The sequence below is a fragment of the Hippoglossus hippoglossus genome, chromosome 9, assembly GCF_009819705.1.
Source record: "Hippoglossus hippoglossus isolate fHipHip1 chromosome 9, fHipHip1.pri, whole genome shotgun sequence".
Taxonomy (NCBI): Eukaryota; Metazoa; Chordata; class Actinopteri; order Pleuronectiformes; family Pleuronectidae; genus Hippoglossus; species Hippoglossus hippoglossus.
The window spans coordinates 14,213,820-14,235,599 of record NC_047159.1 but is presented as its reverse complement, the minus strand read 5'-3'; positions in this window follow the sequence as shown (position 1 = coordinate 14,235,599).

Below are 21,780 nucleotides of genomic sequence, written 5' to 3'. Positions count from 1 at the left end.
TGTGCTGCAGAGGATAGTCTCTTCGTTCGCAGACTCTCTCTCTACAGATCATAAAACTTTTGGTCTGATTTAGAAAAAACTAACCCTAACCCCCTAACCCCCTGACCCTTACCAGAGCCCTAAACCTAACCCTAACCTTAGCCCGAAAAAATATTGCTTTAATTCTAACCCTAACCCTTAATCCTAAACATAACCCTTAATTGTAACCCTAACCCTAAAATACTAATCTTTCCCAAAAACCCTAATGAAGATTAAACTTACTTGGACACACCCTAGAGCTTGATCAACCCTGGCAGAGACCTTCCTCGGGTGAGGGTGAAAAGTGATAATGGCCCGAAACCCCCGATGATCCTGGAGTCCACTACTGATGATGTGTCCTATAATATTAGAAACATAAACAGTACATATATCAATGAACCAAAGGATCTTTAACAGAATCTTAACAGTCATTGGACATCAATGCGGAACCCGCAAAATAAGAAACACGTATGACGACAGAAACCAAAAAATAAAGGATATCGGAAGCCTATCAAAAAGTAAGAAATAATTTGATCAAAGCCAGTTTGGCTTTGGGGAAATGTGAGATTGGAGAGCTTTGATGGTGTGCGTCTGTCAGTGCATTGCCTTTGACTCCCCAGTTCAACTGCCCATTTGACAGATGAAGTAGTGTGAGTCATCGAGATAATTTATTACTTCCTAACCCTAACCCCTCACCCATGAAAAATAATAAGATACAAAACATTTAATTGTCATGACACTGTAAAAAAACTCAGACCACAACAATTTTCATTATCTCTGCAGTATGGAATGAAGGCAGAAGGTGAGATCCACCTGAGAAGAAGGGGGATGAGGATTTCAGTCAAATTTACGCAAATCCTTCTTGCAGCAGTTTGTTTGTTACTAATTTTTAACAACAATTTGACGGTTTTAGTTTCTACTATCACACAGGACGTATATGAAAACAAGTGTGAGACAGGAACTCACAGGTCATGACAGTGCCATGCATTAATTAGAAATGACTTTGGAAATGATTAGCAATCGGATCAATGATTGATCAATGACCAATCAGATCATTCCAACCAACTCTGTAGACCTCCTGTCTCAGTATGGAAAAAAAACAGAGTACAAAATTCAGAATATCACATTTAGTGATCTGGAAGCCTGTGTGGACAAGAAATGAACCAACAGGAGGCTCCCCCCTCGAGGTTAGAAGACTCTGTCTTCAATTTGTTGTTGCATCAGGTGTCACCCTGACAAAACATTCATTTTGTATGTTGGATGAAACATAACACACTTCTTTCGTAAGAAGATTGAATTTAATCAGACCCCTTGGTTGGCTGCTTGTTTATGTCAGTGTAAGGGTTTATCCAGCAGGGGTCACTATTTAATCATTAAATAAATGCAGCTACACAGACCTTTTTTTCAGGTTCTGTGTGTGTGTGTGTGTGTGTGTGTGTGTGTGTGTGTGTGTGTGTGTGTGTGTGTGTGTGTGTGTGTGTGTGTGTGTGTGTGTGTGAGATCCCTTAAGGTTAGGATTAGATATGAATTGGTCATGGTTAAGGTTATATACATGGGATAATGTTTTTGACTAGACTGTCAACAAAGAATGGAAGTCAATGCGAAGTCCAAATAAGGATGGCTGCACAACCCTGTGCGTGCCTGTCTTAGCCTTTTATGGCTATTTTTATTGATTGTTATTCATGCTAAATTTATAAACTCCATCTTCAATGCAAGAAAGTGTTAAGTAACACATGATTGCCCAAATTATTAGCATGACCTTATTATTTGTTTACAGTGTACAGAACATCCATTTAGTCCAGCTAATCCCTTGGAGTCAGTGTAGTCACACTTGGAAAACATGTGGTGACCAATTTGCTAAAATAATTGGGCCATTAAGCCGTTTGAGCTGCAGCGTTTTTATTGCTCTGGTGATAAATGACAAGGCTTTCATGCATTCTTTCCCCTGTGTTCAACTACAATGTCCTGGATCTCTGGCAAAAGGTAAACATACTTTGTTGCCATTTTGTGTGGTCCGCTGAGAACCAAAACATGCTGACTAGATCTAGATATGGTGAAAATGCAGGGTCAATAACCATTAAATATGCATAGAAGGAGGTACTGGGACCGACTGTACTCGGGCCTGTGTACTGAGTCTAGCAACAGTTACATCATTAGAAAAGTTGGAACTGTCCCTTCTTACTAAATTTGACATTTAACATTTGTTTCTTAACGGATTTGTCATCACATTAATACATTTCTGACAACCATCACTAATGTGACCTGTTCACTCTGATTGGATCATTGGACAATATATAATATTAACAAAGTAAATGTACTTCGTTATAACCCATAACTGCAAAAGCAACCTAATTTCATCTGACTTACAAGGTACCACAGGAAATGAAGCCGGAGTATCTCTTTGGAAAATACATCTGAAAACATCCAAACCACTGTTTTTTCTTCTTCATGCATGAAATGATACACCAAGACAAAATAACATTTTCTTAATCCTCTCATGATCACAGGGACAAGAACGTGGTTTTAAATTCTTAACCTCAGTTCTTTCAAAAGTACTTTAGAAATAACAAATGAAAATAATCAGAGCAATCCCAATAGGGTTCTTGCAGCGGTTTTCTGCTTGGGCCCTAACAAGGCTTTTTCCTTGAGATACTCTCAGATGATGTAAATTAAAAGACTGATTTGGTGTCCAAATACTGAAAGTTTTGGTTGGAACTGTCTGAGCTCCTACAGAAAATGATTCAGCTGACCTTTATGTTTCTCAGTTACAGGTAATTGCTCTCATCAACATGAACTTGTTCAGTTGGAGATGACCTTTCATAAGCTTTCATTGTCCTTGGGATGATGTCACACAGTTCTTTGTCCGTTGTCTATTGTCTAACTGTTCAGATGTATTAACTCATGGAATTAATACAGGGTTTGGTAACATTATTAAATTCCAGTGGCTTAGGATAAATAGATAAAAACGTTACTGCGCTGCCCTGATGCTAATTGAAACTGTAATGTTGTTTATAAATGCAGAATTACATTACACAGGAAGAATATGGGATGTGAATACCCCACTGCAGATAATCAAAGACTCTCTGACCTGCATCCAAGTTTTGATTAGATATTCCATCAGGCTTGATGAAAACAGAACAAAGAAATGATGTCGGGATGTCTATGTGTATAAAATCCAAATCCCAGCCCCTGGATCGCAGCTACTGATAGATGGTAATTTATTTTCGAGTGCGACTGTCGGATTCCTTTCTATGTGACAGTTTGTTTTGGCGTTTGCTACTATTTTAGAGAAGCTGATTATTAGCTGTTTGGAGTGCATGAGACATAACGTACCCGCATGTGAGAACTGCGGTGCCCTCTCCCACTCCCAGTAGCAGACACTCCACACATCTGGATCTCATCCCCCGTAAAGGGAGAGCCAATCATCACATACCTGAGCAAACACTCCTGACTTTCACAGGACTCGGCTATGGAGAGGTTCACTGTAAAAACGAAAACTTAAAATTGCTCATCTGTGTGATTTTTTTAATAAACTGAACAAAAAATATTGAATTGCATTATAATCTTAAAAAAGTATTTGCATCCACTAACATTATTACGTTTATTGTGTGAAGTTGGCCTGAATACATAATGTAAGCCAAACTAATACATTTCATTTTGAAGGTCAGAACAGGGTTTCACACAGGATTTGAGTGAAGCCGGTCTTCCTGAAGGTGAGTGTTTTGTTTAAATCTACTGTAGAAATGCTGTCTTTGCATTTAGTAGTTACATTAGAGGGGCAGCGTGTAGAATTTCTAGGGCTCTCTAAGGCTCTCTTTGCAAAAAAGGGATATAATCCTCATATCTAAGTTATATTAACTGTGTAATGAGCCTAAAATAAAAAAACAGTGTTATTGTTTCGATAGAATGAGCCTTATATATTCGTACATATATATATAATGTTTACACTACCGCATTTCTCACGTCGCCATGTTGGATCACCATATTGCTGCAGACGTCAGAAGTGGACAAACCAGTCAGATGTGGCGTCTCGAGTATGTGCACTGAAGAAGCAGTGTGAATTTAACAAAAGAAGAAGAAGTTGGACCGGGAGGTTGTTATGAAAGGTGTGTGGGAAGTTTGCAAACAGAAATGACTTTGAATGGATGATAATACTTATAAATTATCAACAGAAAAAACAAGGGAGCGTACACAGACATCATCAGAGAAGTGAAAACACGACGAGGTGAAATGAAACAGTACATGACGACAGAAACGAGGATAAACTATGTGTTGTCTCCAGGAGGGAAAACTACTGAGAAACAAAGAGTTTCAGACCGTCTAAGATCGTAGAAGTAATTGTTGAGACAACCCGAGATTTATTTATTTTATTTTGTTGAACTTCCCATCTCCTAACCCTGTTGTTTTACAGTTTTCTGACGCACACAGATACTGTACATCAACTCCAATGAAGGAAAAAACCTTTTTCAGATGCAGCTTTGTCTAACAGTGCAGTTATAATGTTGATTCTCTGTAGTATGATAATAACATAACATGTGATTTGACTGCTGGCTGTAAAACAAATTGCCCCTCAGGGATAATAAAGATATCCTTCATCCTTTAATGATATGATTATATGATAGAAATAATCAAAAAGTAGCCAACTTTGCCTTTAATGTTTTTCAGAAATTCTAAAGTAAAATCACTTGAAACTTGACATGCAGACAGTGGGGGTCACCATGAACAAGAGTGAGGTGAAATATCTGTGACACCTCTCAAGGATTTTTTAAATAATATTTAATAAGACCAAGTTATGAGTGCCCTAATGAACAAGTAGCAAACTTTGCCTATAACATACATATTATATTCCATTTTATTACACCTTTCTATGTTTTGTGTGGAAATTAAATCAATTGTTCATTATAAGTGTCATTAAACCTTCAACTTTGTCTTTTTTCTGCTCCAAGGACCTGTACCGTAAGACCACGAATAGAGGCGCATTAACTTTCAAAGTGTGGCTGGCGTGACAGGGTTTTCACAAACGACAACACGACCACAGTAGTTCGGTGTTTTTAAGCAGGAAGGCCACTCTCTTGCTCAGGAAGGGAGGGGTGAAGTGAGGAGCACTCAGTCAGTTGCAATGTTACACACTTTTAAGGGAGGTCTATCCCATTTATACAAGTTAAGGTTGCAAAATATTAGGAACACCTTTCAGTGTAATTCCAGGATTTCTGCTATCATAGTATAGGCCTGGCAGGACACCTTAACCATGAATTGCCTGTTGCACTGGTGTATTATACTGCCTTACTTTTAACTAAGTGAACCTAATAAAATGAAACAAGCGAGTGTATATGCTCTATACTCTGAAAAGAAGGCCAGTTAAACACTGCTCTACTGTTTTTCTACTGATTTCCAGACATTTGACATTGCACTGCATCAGAGGAGAACATGTTTGAAAGGTCTACCCATATTTGTTTGAATCTATTCGGAGGAGCTTTTCCTGTTTTACTTGTCAATTTGTTTACATTGTAGCTAGCTCTGAATATTGCTACACTACCAGAAATCACTTCTTCATTGGCGCTGTAAAATCAGCACCACTTTTAGAGCAGCGAGGAAGTGATGTCCAGGAAAATCAAATTGTAGTTTTATGTACGTGAAACTAAATTACTTTAAAGACGTGGTATCAGATTGGTAAATAAATTCATGTACTCACTGATGCCTGACCAGGCATTTTCGGTAGTATTGGAGGTATTTTTGATGCAGTTATCTTTATCAGAACATACCCAATGTGTGTTCTGCTTTATTGTGTTCCATGCCTGTGGTTTTGGTTAAGACATTTGTTTAATTGTAAAAAAAAAAAAATTATTACAGTAAGTTGCCTTGAATGTTAAGAAGGCACTTTTTGAAAGAAATTTGGCTCGGTAAAGAATTCAGACACTGTGCAGTGAGGTTCATTTTGAGTATAACACAGAATCAGTTTATTGGAGGTATAAGATGATCACTTCCTTTATACCACAGCCTGCGTGGTGCAGGTCACAAACGTTGCTGTTTTTTAACCTGAACACAATCCCTCCTCACACTCTCTGGTTCAGTCTTCACCTTCAGCGGAGCCCCACCTCAGATAACTGCGGGTAGCTGAGAACAACAGTATTATGGATAATGAACGGGTCCCTTTACCTGTGTATATCTGATTGTTTTCACATAAACCTTATTCTGACTTGACGTTCCAACCTATTTCACCTCATTTGATTGAATTTCATTTGGAAAACGGTAAATGGTAATGGTGCAAAAAATTTAAAGAAGATTTCTCTTTTGCATTTTGAGTTTGGCCGTGACACGCACTGTAAGTAAAGCTTCATCTCCAGGTAACAGATACTCATTTTTTTTTCATTCCTCTGAAAGCGTTAACTAAAGAAATGTGAAATGAAGTGCATCGTCGAGGTCAAAAAGAGAGGGCACTTTCATTTGCAGGCACTCAACTGAATACTTATCGCTATTATGCAATCATTGGTTTGTAATCAGCATTTCTATTCAGATTCGATTTGGCTGAATCTTAAACCTGCACGTGGTATCGTGGCTTCGGGGCTGTAGCTGCCACAAGGTTATGTCATCTGTGTTTTTCATTTTTTATTTTTGTGAATTTGAGGGGAACACAAGTGCATTTCCATAATCAAATCAAAAATGCATATTTGTTGATTCTGGTATGTGTTTAAATATAAAGGGTTTCATTATCAGATGAGTGTGTTTGGGAAGAAAACAAACCAGACTGATGAGGTCAACTTGAAAGATAATCATTCACATTATTTCTGTAATGTGTGAGATTATTCAATTTATCATGAAAAAAACCTTGTTGTTTGCTCAGAGTGCAAAGTACGATCTTGTCTGCGGTTTTGCATGTAGCCCATCTGGTATACATTTATTCTCTTATCTAGTATTGTAGCTCTTTATATGCATACCATAGACTGTACATTAAGATAGATGACGCACCTCCACTTCCTCCCACTATCCAGAAATGAAGCTAAAATGTTGTGGATATAAACGCCACCATCTTGCGCCTGTGGAGCCAGAGTGCGCGCAGTAGTGATCGGGGATGCAGCCACCGAAGCAAGGTCCTACTGATACACGCGTTTGACCAGTCATGAATCTCAGCTGTCAATAATGACAGTTCATCCTGCATCAAATAAGTAATTAAAACCAAATTTGACAGAAACCATCTATGAGAAAAAATGTATTCAAGGTGTATTTTGACATTTTTAGTTTGGCCCATGTCCCATCTATTGACATAGAGAAGGATTAATGACCTATACTGCAGCCAGGCACTAGGTGGCAATCAAGATAATTGAGCTTCATTTTTGGTGAAAGGTCCTTTCATCCATCTTTACATACAGTCTATGATTTACACTAAATGTTGTGTGATCTAAGCAAACTGCAGCAACCACTCTCTCCAAAGTTCACAGGAAATAAGTAACGTGCACACAGGCTGAAAGTCAATGAGATTAATGTCAGACTCTACATGAGCAAATTTCACGAGCCACAGAGCTCCAAAGTGTTCTCTTCTGCAGCAAGGAATTGTGGGACCATGTTATTTCCTTTCCTGTCGTAAAGGATGCTCCATGTGTACCCTATGCTCGAAGAAAGGAAGCACTGAAGCATCTTTCGTTAGCATTCAGAGAATTGGACCAGTTCTCATCATGCCTGACACGTATACTTCAAGGTCATGCCACTCAGTTTCCAACCCTCCTAAACCCCCAAAACCTTTGAACTGCAGTCATCATCACACTACCTATGTGCTGTATTACAGACTACATAAAAACTCATAGATGTCATAGAGATAAGACTTTGTCAACAAAGTATTATTCAATATTATTGACGACATTATTATTATAATTGTCTGTTAACTAGCTATTTCAGTCATCCTATAACCAGCTCTGAAATCTTGCAACTGTCCTGATGACTGGGAATCTCTGCTCTCTACTGGCATTTCTAAAATTATAGCCCTCTGACATGCAGGAGTGAGAAAACACTGTTAACACCAGCACAGAGAAACAATTATCACACAAACTCATCAATCCAGCTGTATGGATGTCGACATGTATGGATTTAGACTTGAAGCCATGCAGGTACCATGTTGTGATGGTAGCACTCCCCCCCTGAGCCCTCTGTGATGAAGGCTGTGCTCTCTGTTGGTGTGAACAACTTCATCAAAGAGCCACTGACCTGCTGTACAGATTGCAAGCGTGCCGTTTGTGGCACCAGGACGTGCCTCTCGTCACAGGTCTGTGGTGACAGGCAGGTATTCTGTCAGCTGCAGACAATGCAGAAGCAGATTTTGGATTAGAGTCATGATTGCTGTGGCAGCAGGTGGGCGGATGGTGTTACCGGCAGGGGTGACAAATAGGCAAAACCTGCCCGGAACAATCACACTATCTGATGGATAACAGTATATTTTGGGGGAAAAGGAAAACAAATCTAATCAAATCTGTGAATGTGCAGAATGAATGTGTGCGTGTGTGTTTTTCTTGAGAAGGTCTGTGCTTTCAGCCCAGTGTATTTGTGCACACCATTATTTATATAGAGCTTTTCTAGTCTTGATGACCACTCAAAGTGCTTTACATTACAGTTTACTGCCACTCACCCATTCACACAAATTCAAACAGTGCATCTATGGGCAGCACTTTTTTCTATTAGGGGCAATTCGAGGTTCAGTATCTTGCCTAAGGACACTTCAGCATACATATGGAGAAGACAGGGATCAAACCGCTGACCTTCTGGCTAGAGGACGAATGCTCTACCCCCTCAGCCGCTGTCGCCCCATAAGTATTATGGTCAATATAAATATGAAAAGTTGTGTTTAATAAACTAGAACTAACGTATCTCTGCGTGAAAAAGCTTCACACCACTAAATGCCCCCACTCCTCATTAGCATCACTTATCGGCCCACCCAGTCGATGGTAATCAGTACCGATCGGTCGACTCAGGAAGAGCGAGGGATGAAGGGAAGAGGCGGAGGGTAAACTTCCTGTGGAATGTTCTTTTTTTTCTCCAGCAAAGGGTGGAGTGCTTCTAAGAAACAGAAGGGGGGAGCATCTTACCCTGTTTCTTTTAAAAAATATTTATAGTCACAGTACTCAAAGAAATAATTCTTCCCTGTGTTAGTAAACAGAGACAGTCACTTCATAAGATAAGGCTTTTTTTTTTCAGGGGTGAGGAAATTAACTTGTGATGTCAAAGCCTTGAGGGACAAGGAGCACATTTAACTAGTTGAATAGTTGAAAAAGAGTCACTTAGCTGTCATGTCAGATGATTATTTAAAAACTTAATGCAAGTGCATTTTTGATATAAATATTATTTAGCTGGTAGCCAACTGGAGCAATAGATCTAGTATCAATCGTGGCTTAAAATGTCTTTCATCCATTAAAATCCCAAAACAAAATCCCCTTCAAGTCGAGGAAGGATCTTCTGCTCTTTTCGCTTAATTTTGTTCTTTAGCGTGACTCCTTGTTATTACATAACTGGCATGTGACATGACAAAGTTTTTATTGTAGGTGCATCCAGGAAAAAAAAAAATTATTTTAAGCTTTTCAAAACAGAATGATTGGCCTGTGGCAAAAGAAGATTTGGATTTAAGGGGGCAGATAGTAGGAAATCTCACCATGAGAGTGGTGATAATCAAGTAAGCTTCAGCTGACATGACTTGTTTTTAACTGTTTCAATGTCTTACATACAGTTTCATTGAAGAAATTGCCCAGTGTGGTTTTTGATCTGATCTCAGGGGATTAATGAGAAACTTCCCAGGATGACCATGAGATCACATCCCCGTGGGGACGCTGTCAAAGTAAAGACCACTTCAATCTGCAGCTTCCTCATAGATTAAGTGTTTAAATATGTGAACCATAAAGACCTCACTGCAGTAAATTAACTGAATATGACGGCCATTAATAACAGATGTGTGTGTACTTTTGGAAATTAAAGATGCAACATGCAACATTAAATGCTGCAATGATTCCACTGATGGTTCTGAGTAGAATTTTCATACTGCAGTAGAGCTCAGTAGAGCTCATACCTCCCCCAAGGACCTAAAGATTTCCCTTGAATTAAATCAAACCACAACAAATTGCACACACTTATAAATATCAGCTCCCTAAATGTCCCTGATTGTTTGGCTCTGCGCCTGTGACAGCCAGTGGTTGGAGGCATTATGTTTACGGGTTGTCCATCCGTCCCATTCTTGTGAACGTGATATCTCAAGAATGGCTTGAGGGAATTTCTTCCTTCTACCACATTTGGTACAAATATACAAACTGATTAGATTTTGGCGGTAAAAGGTCAAGGAGACCTCAAAAAGCACTTTTTTGCCTTGTGAATGCGATATCTTCCCAGCACTGGCAAAAAATTTGGCACAAACTTTTACTTGGACTTAATTGGGATGGAGCAGCTCTTTTATATAGGAATATAACAAAGTTCACTCTGCCCTCAGACACCACTTTCAGTAGATGTAAATAAAGCTGCTTGTCAACAGCGACTGGAGCAGATATCTCCTTCACTTTCATCGTACATCCTGGCACAACAGACTGCGTTCATAAAATGTACCACAAACCCCCAGTGGCTATACAGCACATGTAGTAACAACAGCAAAATGCTGTGGCACTGCCACAACACACAGGTGGTTTCATTATTTCCATGTGTGACATAACTAGTTTGGACAATCAGCTGTCACTTCAGACTCAGCTCTCTATTTCGTACAGGCTCAACATAAATCTTTTTGGACGCCGTCTGAAGGGGTTGACTACATACATTGTAGAGAGAGCAGCATTTTAATTGAATTGGTAAAAACACTTCTATCTAAACAGGTCAAAATACGCCTTCTTCAGATTTGTAGTTGTCTCATGCAAGATTCAAAGAAAATACAAAAAGCACATGACCCCTGTCCTCCTACATCAGCTGCTTTCAGACCGAACTCCTGACATTATCCTGATATTATCCAAAGAAGTTGTATGTGAAAGCACAAGTGTCTAAGTCAGTTATTCTGGTCATTTCCAGGAACTTTTCCTTCCAGACCTCCCTAGTAAAATATCTGGAAAATTTCAGAGCGAGCCTATGTGAGAAAACAGCAGAAAATTCACAGTGGGCGAGTGGGCATGTTAATGACATTTCTAATACACGACGGACACACAAGTGAACAGAAACCAAAAAAATACAAATATCTCAGGATGAAAAACAGGAACCATACATGTAGAAGATGCAGAAAAAGATGCCGAATTGGCAAGACGAGCTTCTATGCTATTAATAATGTGATTTCCAGAGCAAAATGTATACGTAATTTCCTGCCTCCTGCATGCTCTACCCAGGAGCCAACCCTCGCCTGAATGTTCTGGAAATGTATGTGTTATTGTGCAACCGTCTGACTCTAAGTCAATGACAATCTACTGCTAGGTTCTTCATATGTGAAATGCATACAGTACGTACTGCACGTACAGTATACTCCCCTAGTCAGATTTCATTCTTCTATATTCTTATTTTTCCCATGTGCACCTTTTTTGTTACCAGTCGATCCTCCTGGCCACGGATGATATCATGTCTTGCGAAGAGATTTTCCTGACATTCTTTACAGATGATTTCTTTCTGCTGGCCTTTGCTGGAGGGTTTTGTTGCTCTACCTTCCACTCAACAAAAACTAAAGGTTCTTCTATTGGATTCAGGTCAGGGGACATACTTGGGTTTCACTGTGTGCTTTTCACAGTGTGTTTTGGATCTTTGTCATGTTGGAAAATTCCTCTCCTGCCAAGCTCCTTGAGACTGGGACTCAGTCACATTCAATAATTGTTCAAACTTGCATTCACTGTGCCATCTACGAATGTCATATCAGCCTCATATCATCACACTCCCACTCCATGTTTTTCACTGCTGAACCTATGCATTCACTGTCAGCGTCTCGGCCACGTCGACACCAAACATACTGGACGCCAACCGACCGAACAATGGTTTTCTTCTTGGACTCCATCTGATCAGTCAGTAAAACACCAATTTTCTCAAATAATCCTGGTGCAAAGTCAGAGGCACTAAAGTCTGTTTTTCCACTCAAGGTTGAATAAATAGCAAAATGTGCACAACGTCATTTTTGTGAGGACGCCGCTGCATCTTCAGTTTTTTGCTCTTCCTCTATCTCCTAACCACTGCTAAAACTGTGTTTCAGTTTATGTTCTTTTACCGGTTTGAATCCCATCTTGGCCGGTGTCTTTCTTACTGTGTGGAGTTTGCATGTTCTCCCTTTGTCTGCATGGGTTTTCTCACAAACTACAGCTTTGTCTCTATATGTCAGCCCTGCGATACACTGGTGGCCTATCAAGGGTGTACCCCACCTCTCGCCCAGGAGCCAATTCCATCTGGGTTTGGCTGCAGCTCCCCCTGTGACCCTCAAATGGATGGAGTTTGCTGATGCTCTCCCATCTAACGTCTCATAAGCGGTTTCCCAATTCAGGGGCCGGCTCCATCTTCAGCCATTTAGACTGTGACAGCCGAACCAAAATTGTAATTCACATCTTCAAAGGATTTCCATGATTAGTGTCACCAGCCTGCCCTGCACTTACAGCTGTCGCCTAGCAACAGAGCTGCAGTTGGACACAATAAGAAAGTTTTCATGCCCCTTGGTTTTTTAGCTTGTGTGATTTGAGCTGTTTAATTCAGTTGAAGCCTGATATTTACATTTACAAGCATCGGACATTTAGTCTCATCGATTGCGGCCATAATAATCACTTTGAAAAAGAGCACTGAATCCTGGGATTGGTTGGCCTAGGAAGGATCCACCCACCCATGTGAGAAATTGAGGAAATTGGACAGCATACAGTAGTTGCACCACTGTCATCTGTCATTAAATAGTGTCTGAAGGAAGCTGTCCCGAAATTTGGAAACATCTATAGTCACGTTTCTTACTTGTTCAGGCAGTTCAGAGTGGTGTGACGCTACAATCGAGAAATCTGCCATGTTCAGGGGTTCTTTTATAACCTTGTTCATGCATTAGCTTTAACTGGAAATCCCAGTTGTAATCGATATTATTGATCACAGGTAAACTCACTATTGTTGCACTGAGGTTGTTCTCTGCGTCCTATTTTTCCAATGTAATGTTAACTGTTGACTTTTATTTTTAAATAAGATAAAAAACTGCTAACATCAACTTAAAATTAATACAATTATTTTAAAGAAAAAGCACAGTTTTATTTATTAATAGAGACACCTCTAACACCTCTCTGTAAGATGTGATTGGACAGATGTTTTCAGTTGAACACTCAGATTTAGTTTATGGGGTTTTATGTCTGTAGATTTCCATCATCCTTTAAATTGAATGTCTGGTTTAGTTGTGGCTTCATTCAGGCAACTGACACAAAGAGAGTGATAGATTCAAAAATGCAGCTTGTATGTAATGAAAGGGGCACACGTTTGGCAGTTATTAATGGTGGCGAAAAACCAACATGGCTTTTCAATCACCCAAAGAAAGGCGAGAGCGCTGTCAAAGAAAAAAATCTCTGAGTGAAAATTGGGCAGAAAACTGGCTTCACCCTCTGATATTCAAAACCCTGAGATGAGGAGAGACCGGTAAATCTGTTGTTTCTGAGCAACAGGCTGCAGCCAGTCATTTTCTGTTTCATTTACACCAACATGGACTTTCAGATCAGTATATTTCTTTATATTTATGTCATTCTGCAGCCAGTTTTTTAAAACATTATTATTATTATTATTATTTATATACTTGAAGCCTTCATATTTAACAGAAACGTACAAGTCATATATTGTGAGCTCATCAGCAAAAGAAAAAAATGCTTTCAGGCACTACGCATTTTCTCTGCGCTGGTAATGACGTCATTGTCAACAACAACGCCCACAATAAATTTTAAATCTTTATTTTACACTTTGTATTAATACTATTTGGTTAAAAACATGTGGAATGACCAAATATAGACCAACTAGTTTGTCTCAGTTTGTGTTGTGATGCTCTGCTCTGCCTCTATTTACATTAGAACGACAGGTCAGGCTGTTCCTTCTGCCTTCTCTCTTGTCTCTCCACCGCAAGTGCAATGCATGATGGTATATATACAGTAACTCACTATATAGTGTAATATATAGTGATTAGTGTGTGGTTTCAGCCTCTGTGTCTCATTGCAAGAACGCAGTTTAGTCTTATATCTAGTTTCTTCCTTTTGTTAGTCTTTGTGTACCGATTTAGTGTTTTTTAAGTGTAAGACTTGAGCCTTTTGTGCTATCCTCGTCTGAGTCTTGCTTTTGTGTCATGGTTGGTTGAGCCAGTTCTTAACAGTTACTCACTGTAATTTGCTGAACATTAACCTTAATGTTAGCTTCAATCATCCATCCATTATCTATATTGCTTATGCTTAAAGGATCGAAGGGGGGGCTGGGGCCAATTCCAGCTGACATTGGGCGAGAAATGGGGTTCAACCTGTACAGGTCGCCAGTGTATCGCTGACTTGTTCACTACAGCACAGAAATCTCAGGAGCTTTCAGGTGAGGGGTGGCGCAGTATGCAGGAGGCAGGATGAAATTAATCCTGCTGTGGAGATCACATGTTTTTATTTACAGCACATCGAAACCACCGTCTGCCATGATCAGCAAAAACTCTCTTGACATCTCCTTCCGTGTCTTCTACTTGTATGGCTCCTCTTTTGCATCCAGAGGTACTAGTTTTCCATAATAAAAAAAACAAAATTCATCATCAACACGCCCACTCACTCGTAGTGAATCCTCCTTTGTTCTCCTGCTGTGTTCTCACATAGGCAAATTCGGACATTATCCAGAAGGGCTGGCAGGAGAAACTCCAGAGAAAATCCAGAGCCTCTCACTCGGACATTTGTGCTCTCACATACAGCCTCTCCGGAGAATGTCAGAAGATTATACAGAATTCAGTGCATGAAAACAACTAAACAGAGACCATTCACACCTATGGACAATTTAGTGTCTCCAATTAACCTAATCCCAATCTGCATGTCTTTGGACTGTGGTAGTCTGACTGAGTACCTGGAGAAAACCCACGCAGTCATCTTGAGAACATGCCAAGTCCACACAGAAAGACCGAACCAGGATTCAAACCTTATTAGGCATGTTAGCTTCAAATTATCAAAACATATTATTGACATTGTGATGCTTTCATGCTGTTCTGAATAATGCATTTGTACGTTTCACCTGCACGAACTGAGGTGTTTCAGCTGAACCACACTCAGAGTTCTGAGGGTCATGAGATCAATGTTTCACTCAGCCGCCATTGCCTACGTGCAGTTCCGCCAAGCTGCAGGCTCTGTCAGAGCCTACTTCATGCTTGGCTGAGGGAAAAGGTTGACAAACACAATACAAATGACCAGTCACTGTAAAATGAGACGGATGGTGTGAATTGACACAGGCATTAAGGGGGGTGTCATACACATCAGCAATGTTTCCTGAGCCTGACTCCTCATCTCTGCTCTCCAACATAGCACACAGGTTTCTGGCAGACTGGACTGACATAACAGAGTGAGCAGAAGTATGAGAATAACGCTTTCTCCTGCTAATAGAGACTTGTCTGAGAAATCCCTTTAAACACCAACACACCTTTTCATGGCAGATTACTGTGAAGTCGATCAAATAACACACACGATTTAATTTTCACTTTGTCTTTCACTGATAGGACTTTGAGACTGAAACTTTCCACATGTAACTCATTATCACCAGATATTCACAATTAGTGTCAGTTGGAAAGGGGTTTTATGTCCAACAGGACTAAGTATTATGTTCAGTATTATGTGGGGCAGCTCTCTGTGCTTCCCAAGATATGTCAGCAGATGCCCCAGGATACACATCTCCAAAACCTGACTCAGAGCCTCACTCTCCCCCATCTGCCCCAGAGGATTTTATTCCAACAATCACAAATGAAGACCACACTTACTCCCCCAGCGTCACTCCTGTCCCCCTTCACCACAGTCCTCTTAACCAGAAAGAACTTGTACTCTCTTGATTCTTGTTGTTCTGGGTTTGTACCCTCATGGTTGAATGCACTTATTGTAAGTCGCTTTGGATAAAAGCGTCAGCTAAATGAAATGTAATGTAATGTAATGTAACCACCCTCAGCTTCACCTCCAAAGGCCTCCAAATTGGATTAATCACCCCGGGACAAAGTCAGTGCTGCCATCTTTTTATGAGACAAATGTGAAATCAGTGAAGTGCCCATACAAAGAAATACACATACAAAGAAAGCATGCAATGCCAAAAGACATCAAAGCTCTATCTCACCTCAAAAGTGTATGTGCTGATAAATATCGTGCCTCAAGGACACACCCGGTACCAAGCAGAGATCACCATGGCCAGAGGAAGACAGTTTTAATTATCGTATTCAAATATAAATTTACTGTGGGCTTGCTCTGAAAGGAAATGAGGACGTTCGTAGTGACAAAAGAAGAGAGATTCTTGTACAGATCTGATGCTGAAGGGAAAGGTTAGCTTGCAACACCCAGACATGACCTTACACTTGTTTTGTCTAACATAAGATGCACAGTTTTACATTATTTGACATTTGCGTTCTCACATACAGCCCCTCCAGAAAAATTCCAGGAAAACAGCCAGAGCTCAGTGCATGTCTGAAAGCAGCTACACGTAATGATATACAATAATATGAAACAGATGTCACATATTAGAAATATAAACTGACCATATCCGAGGTGTTTCCCCCTCCTCTGATCTGCCACCTCATGATTTAAAGAATAATTTTGGTTTATTACAACATGCCATGTGCCTTATTTGCACAACCTTAACTCTACTCAGTAAATGTATTCTACTGTCCAAGTTTACTGAGCTCTGGGAACAGACTCGCACGGCTAAAAAAAGAGGTCAGACAGGGTAAAGAACATGAGCTGTCAGACGATCAGACAGGTTTTAAAACAAATGTCCAGCTGGGACATAAAGACACGATGATTTAAAGGAGAGATTTTTACAGACATTATTTGGGTTTCATGTGTATATGGCCAAAGTAGCCAATATAGGGATGTTGCTGTGTTCCCAGATGTCAGAAAGGACTTAGTTGACTTTAATGGTAAAGAAATCGTGGAGAAAATGTTGAAAAGAGACCAAAGAAAATGACATTATCCTTCAAGCTCCTCCAGTAAGTGATAAACTATTGTGTCCATCGGCAAAGCTGTATTTTCCCTGGTTATTTTAAACTGCTCTTGAATTAATAAACAAAGTCTTGTCATAGAGTTTAAGTTGGCTGCACAAATGCTGATGTTTGCAATAGAAGTGTCACAGAGAGTACAGTTTATACAGCCACTGAGTAATTGCTTACTACACAGATACAACTGATTGTGTTCGAATAACAAGTTAGCGTATGTTATTGTGGGTATTGTGGGAAAGCGATTACCTCAACAGTGTTTTTCTAATGTTTTTAAGTCATTTTCTTCGGCAGGACCAATAAGATTGGTCCAGATGAGATAAGTATTCACTGGTTTTTATGAAAAGAAAAAGTGTTGGAAATAACTGGAGGGATTTTTTTTTCTTTCTCTGTTGTCCAATTCAACAAATCCCCTCTATATCAATCTATGAACTACTGTTTGATAGAGGGGTGTGTATATTTCCATTGGAAGTTGTCAAAATAAACCATGCAGAAGCAATTTCCTTGTGTTTTTCCTTGGACGTGGTTGGTTATAAATCACAGAAACAAATGGTTGGGTAGTACAATGACAATTTGAAATAAGCCCTCTTCTGATACACCATTGCATGTAAGCCACAGAAAGTTTACTTCACAAAAGACACAACTCATGTCTGCATGACCATAATCAGAGCCCATTGGCTAATGTGCAACGACATAATAGCCTCTGGGGGAAATGGCCAATATTTTGGGGCTTCCAGTGTAGACAGCGGATGTCCGGGCAGAGACTACATTCATACATCTTCTGTGAAACAAAACACAAACAGTGATACTTTTTGTAGGTGTTTTGGGTCCACACGGCATTTTGGCTGATCTCTATTAACAGCCATGTGCATGTGAAAGCAGATAAATTAAAAAGCTGATAGCAGATGCATTTCAGTCAATGTGTCCTCTTTTGCTCTCCACATGGACTCATTACCTGCTCACAAGTAATTGCTAAAACTAGAAATGGAAACCAGAAGGCTTCCTGCTCCAAAATGTTGTCCCTCCCCTAAAGATTCACATGTAGAATCAGTTTATAGAGATAAGCCGGCCTTTGAACTGATGGATCAGCACAACACATCACCACATTATTAATAATACTTACCATGCTGAAATCCCACAATTGATTGCCTTTAGTTGCTGACAGCATGAACTAATGTTGCTAATAATAATGCAACTAATAATGCCCTGACATCAGCACCTATACTCAGGGCAATTCAGTGTCCTCAGAACACCATTTACCAATGTAATCACGAATACCTAATGTGTCCTGTAATCACGCCAATTATCATGAGGAAAGACTGCACCGTGGCAATGTGCAGCTATAACGCCGCCAATAGCATCTGTAAGCTGAACTCACATCTGTTAATGTGATGTTTTCCTATGGAGCTCTCTCAGCTACTCTCCTCATACCATAACCCATTATTACAGGTGCAAAGGTGCGACACACTGGGTCCGATACATTATGCTAACACATGTAACGTCCACCTTGAATGGCTCCTTACCGTTTCTCTTAAGTAAAAATGACATTATGTCCCCATTTGAAACTAAAAATAAGATACGAATTGGGGTGTAATGTGTGGTGTGAATTTTGTGGATAGATGGATAGATGGATAGATGTTATTAATTCTCATTATGGCCCAGGCTGAAAATACAGAGCCTGTGATTTTGTTTCCACCACATTTCTTTCAGATTAGGTAAGGGTATCATGAAGTAATGCATTCCTAGTAAGAACTCAGTATGACTCAAGCGAAACAAAGTGAATGGCAAAAATGTGTGTAATAAGGAAGATCCTGTCAACAACGCTGTCTGTTATTTAGACCCGGATTCAGTAGTATTAAGCTTTAAGGAAGGATTTGTTTGCATTAATTACCAGTTAGATAACAATGTGTTTCTGTATTAATGCTGCAGCACAAATAATTAAACGACAAATGGGCTTTAAAAAAACTCTTCATGTCCCAATAGCCATCAATAAGTTAAGTCGTCTGTGGCCCTCGTAGGACTGTAGTACACATGACCAATCATTTCATTTGGCAGTGGACGTTCATGTGTTTTGGGGGCGTGGCTTTGAAGAGAGGGCTGATGGGAGGTGATGGGGTGTACGTTTTGATTATTTTCAACGGATAGCCTGCTCTTGCTAGCTTTTCCAGGATTACCAACCCTAGCTTTAAAGTAAGTTTAACAAAACACTTAAAGTCTAAAAGTCAATTTATTAGCTTTTGCTGGAGCGTGTAACAATAATCACAAGTGTTAATTGGTGGATGGAATTTACTCAGACATGGATATGTTGAAACATAAATTGAATTGAATCATGTTTTTCAGTGTCTTTGTATTTTTAGGATAAATCTATGTATCGGTGTTTGTATTGTAAGTAAATAAAACTTGACCTAGATGCCTGCACGGGCAAGGACTGACTCAGCGGACAGCTATGTAGAGACCATCATGGGGGCCTGAGAACAAGACTGGAATGTCAATGTACCGATTCACTTAACTGCCCTCTATGCCCAAAAATAAACCCCTGAGGCTTTATAAATAAATAAATATATATGGTTTATGCAACTATCTCTGGTTTTTCTATTTAGATCCTATACCTTGGGTCTCAAGGTTCTTGAGTCTTTGAAGAGTATAATTATACTCAGAGATGGGCAGTATTTCTATTACTTGTATTTGAAATACGTATTTCAATTACTTTTGAGTATTTTGTAATTTGTATTTGATAGGGCCGATAAAAAATCTAACGTAATTTGTAACAAAATACTTTAGAGTGGAGTAATTTTGTATTTAAAATACTCAAAATACTTTCAGAAGCAGATTTCAATGCCAAAAAAAGTGATCTGAAAGAGAAACTGAAGACGGTGCAATATGTTTGCACCACTGCTGACATCTGGTCCACTAGTAAGACTAGCTTCATGGGCGTAACAGCTCACTGGATCAAGCCAGATTCAACTGAATGTGAATCAGTCGTTCTCGCATGCAGACATTTCCCAAGTCCACAGAAAAAGTATTTCCTATATTTTAAATACAAAATACATGTATTGTATTTTGTTATATTTTCTGGCACCAGTATTTTGTATTTTATTTTAATACATTTATTTGAGGGGTATTTTGTATTTTGTATCAAAATATATTTTGATGTATTTTTGCCCATCTCTGATTATACTGAGGATTCCCATTGGACTGAGGAAAGTTCCCACAATTAAAACAGAGGTCATGGCTCTCTGTGTGTTTGATTTTGTGTATCGTTTGTGTGTATGAGAGATTAATCATGCTGGCATAAGGAAACCAAGACTTTTCCAAGTTCACAATGGACTCATGTATCCCCACCCCTCACTCCCACTATCCCCACCCCAAGTCCTCATTTCCCATTGTCTCCTCCAGTAAAAACAGCCCGCGTTATCTCCTGGATTGCTGATAATTCAGGTCGCACAAATGCAACACTGTTTGTTCAGCCATTATAGACTAAATTCACCAGACGAGTCTCTGTACTTTGCTGCCACTTTAGCAGTGAAACTGAATACCGACGTCTAAAAACAGACATGTTCCCCCTCGAAAGCCATCTGAGCCAGCTGTGGTCGGGCTGCTTCCTGCACTGAAACGCAGAGCGGCTTAATCACAAACATCAGTTTCATCACATTTTTGAAGTTGCATAGTTTAAGTCCTGATAAACATGCAGCACTGTGGTATGCAATGATGTCCAATTGGCTCAGGGTTCCTCTAATGCTGACTCACTCGAAAACAAAAAGCCTGTAGGTGGCTGTGAGGTTCGGGCCAAGAGTTGAAAGGTGAAATTAAAGTTTATCTGATCTGGAACGAGAGCATCATACAATCTGATCATCTGATGTAAGAGGCATACCATCGCTCGGACACAGGTCACTCCCTATAAAGCCAAACAGCGTGTGGAAGAGAGGAGATTGTTCTTGGACCACACACCAACAACTACATTAGTTTTTTTTTTCTACAACAGATTGTCTGTCGCATGATCAAAGACTTGCTATTTTTGTTCATGCAGCCAGGGAGAACACAATGTCTCCTTTTACTGCGGCTAAACTTATCATCAATATGTTGTTAGATAAGCTGATATCATCTCAGCAGTTTGTGCAATGTTAACCAGGCATTGAGTCCCTTTTGTAAAATCAATCATTCTAATTTATATGTTGAAATATCCCATGAAAGTGTTGAGTGTTGGCGAGCCAACCTAAATCACTCATCGTCTCTCTAACCAGGACGACTAAGGAAAGTGATACATACGCAGACCAAAACAACTCAATCTCTCCCCTTTAACGCGGCTTTCATGCACACTTAAATACTTTGCTTTTTCCTGGAGTTGTGAAGCCGTCGGCTGAAAGGATTTAGGGTCAAAGCCTGGTCAGTTGCAATCCTGCCATCTGGGCTCTACCTGCTTTGGGAGCCGCAGATGGAGGTGGAGTTTACACAGCACACACGGCAACGCCATTCATTCAACACGCCGACATGCGGCAGTGGAAATTTCCTTTGTGCCGTGATCGCATCGAGGGTTTAAAAAAAGCTCGGTGTGGGGGAAACTTGATTCTCTGTGGTTCTGGAAATTGTCAATGACAAGCCTGAGAATATGCACCTGTTATGAATTAACACAAATATTGATGCAC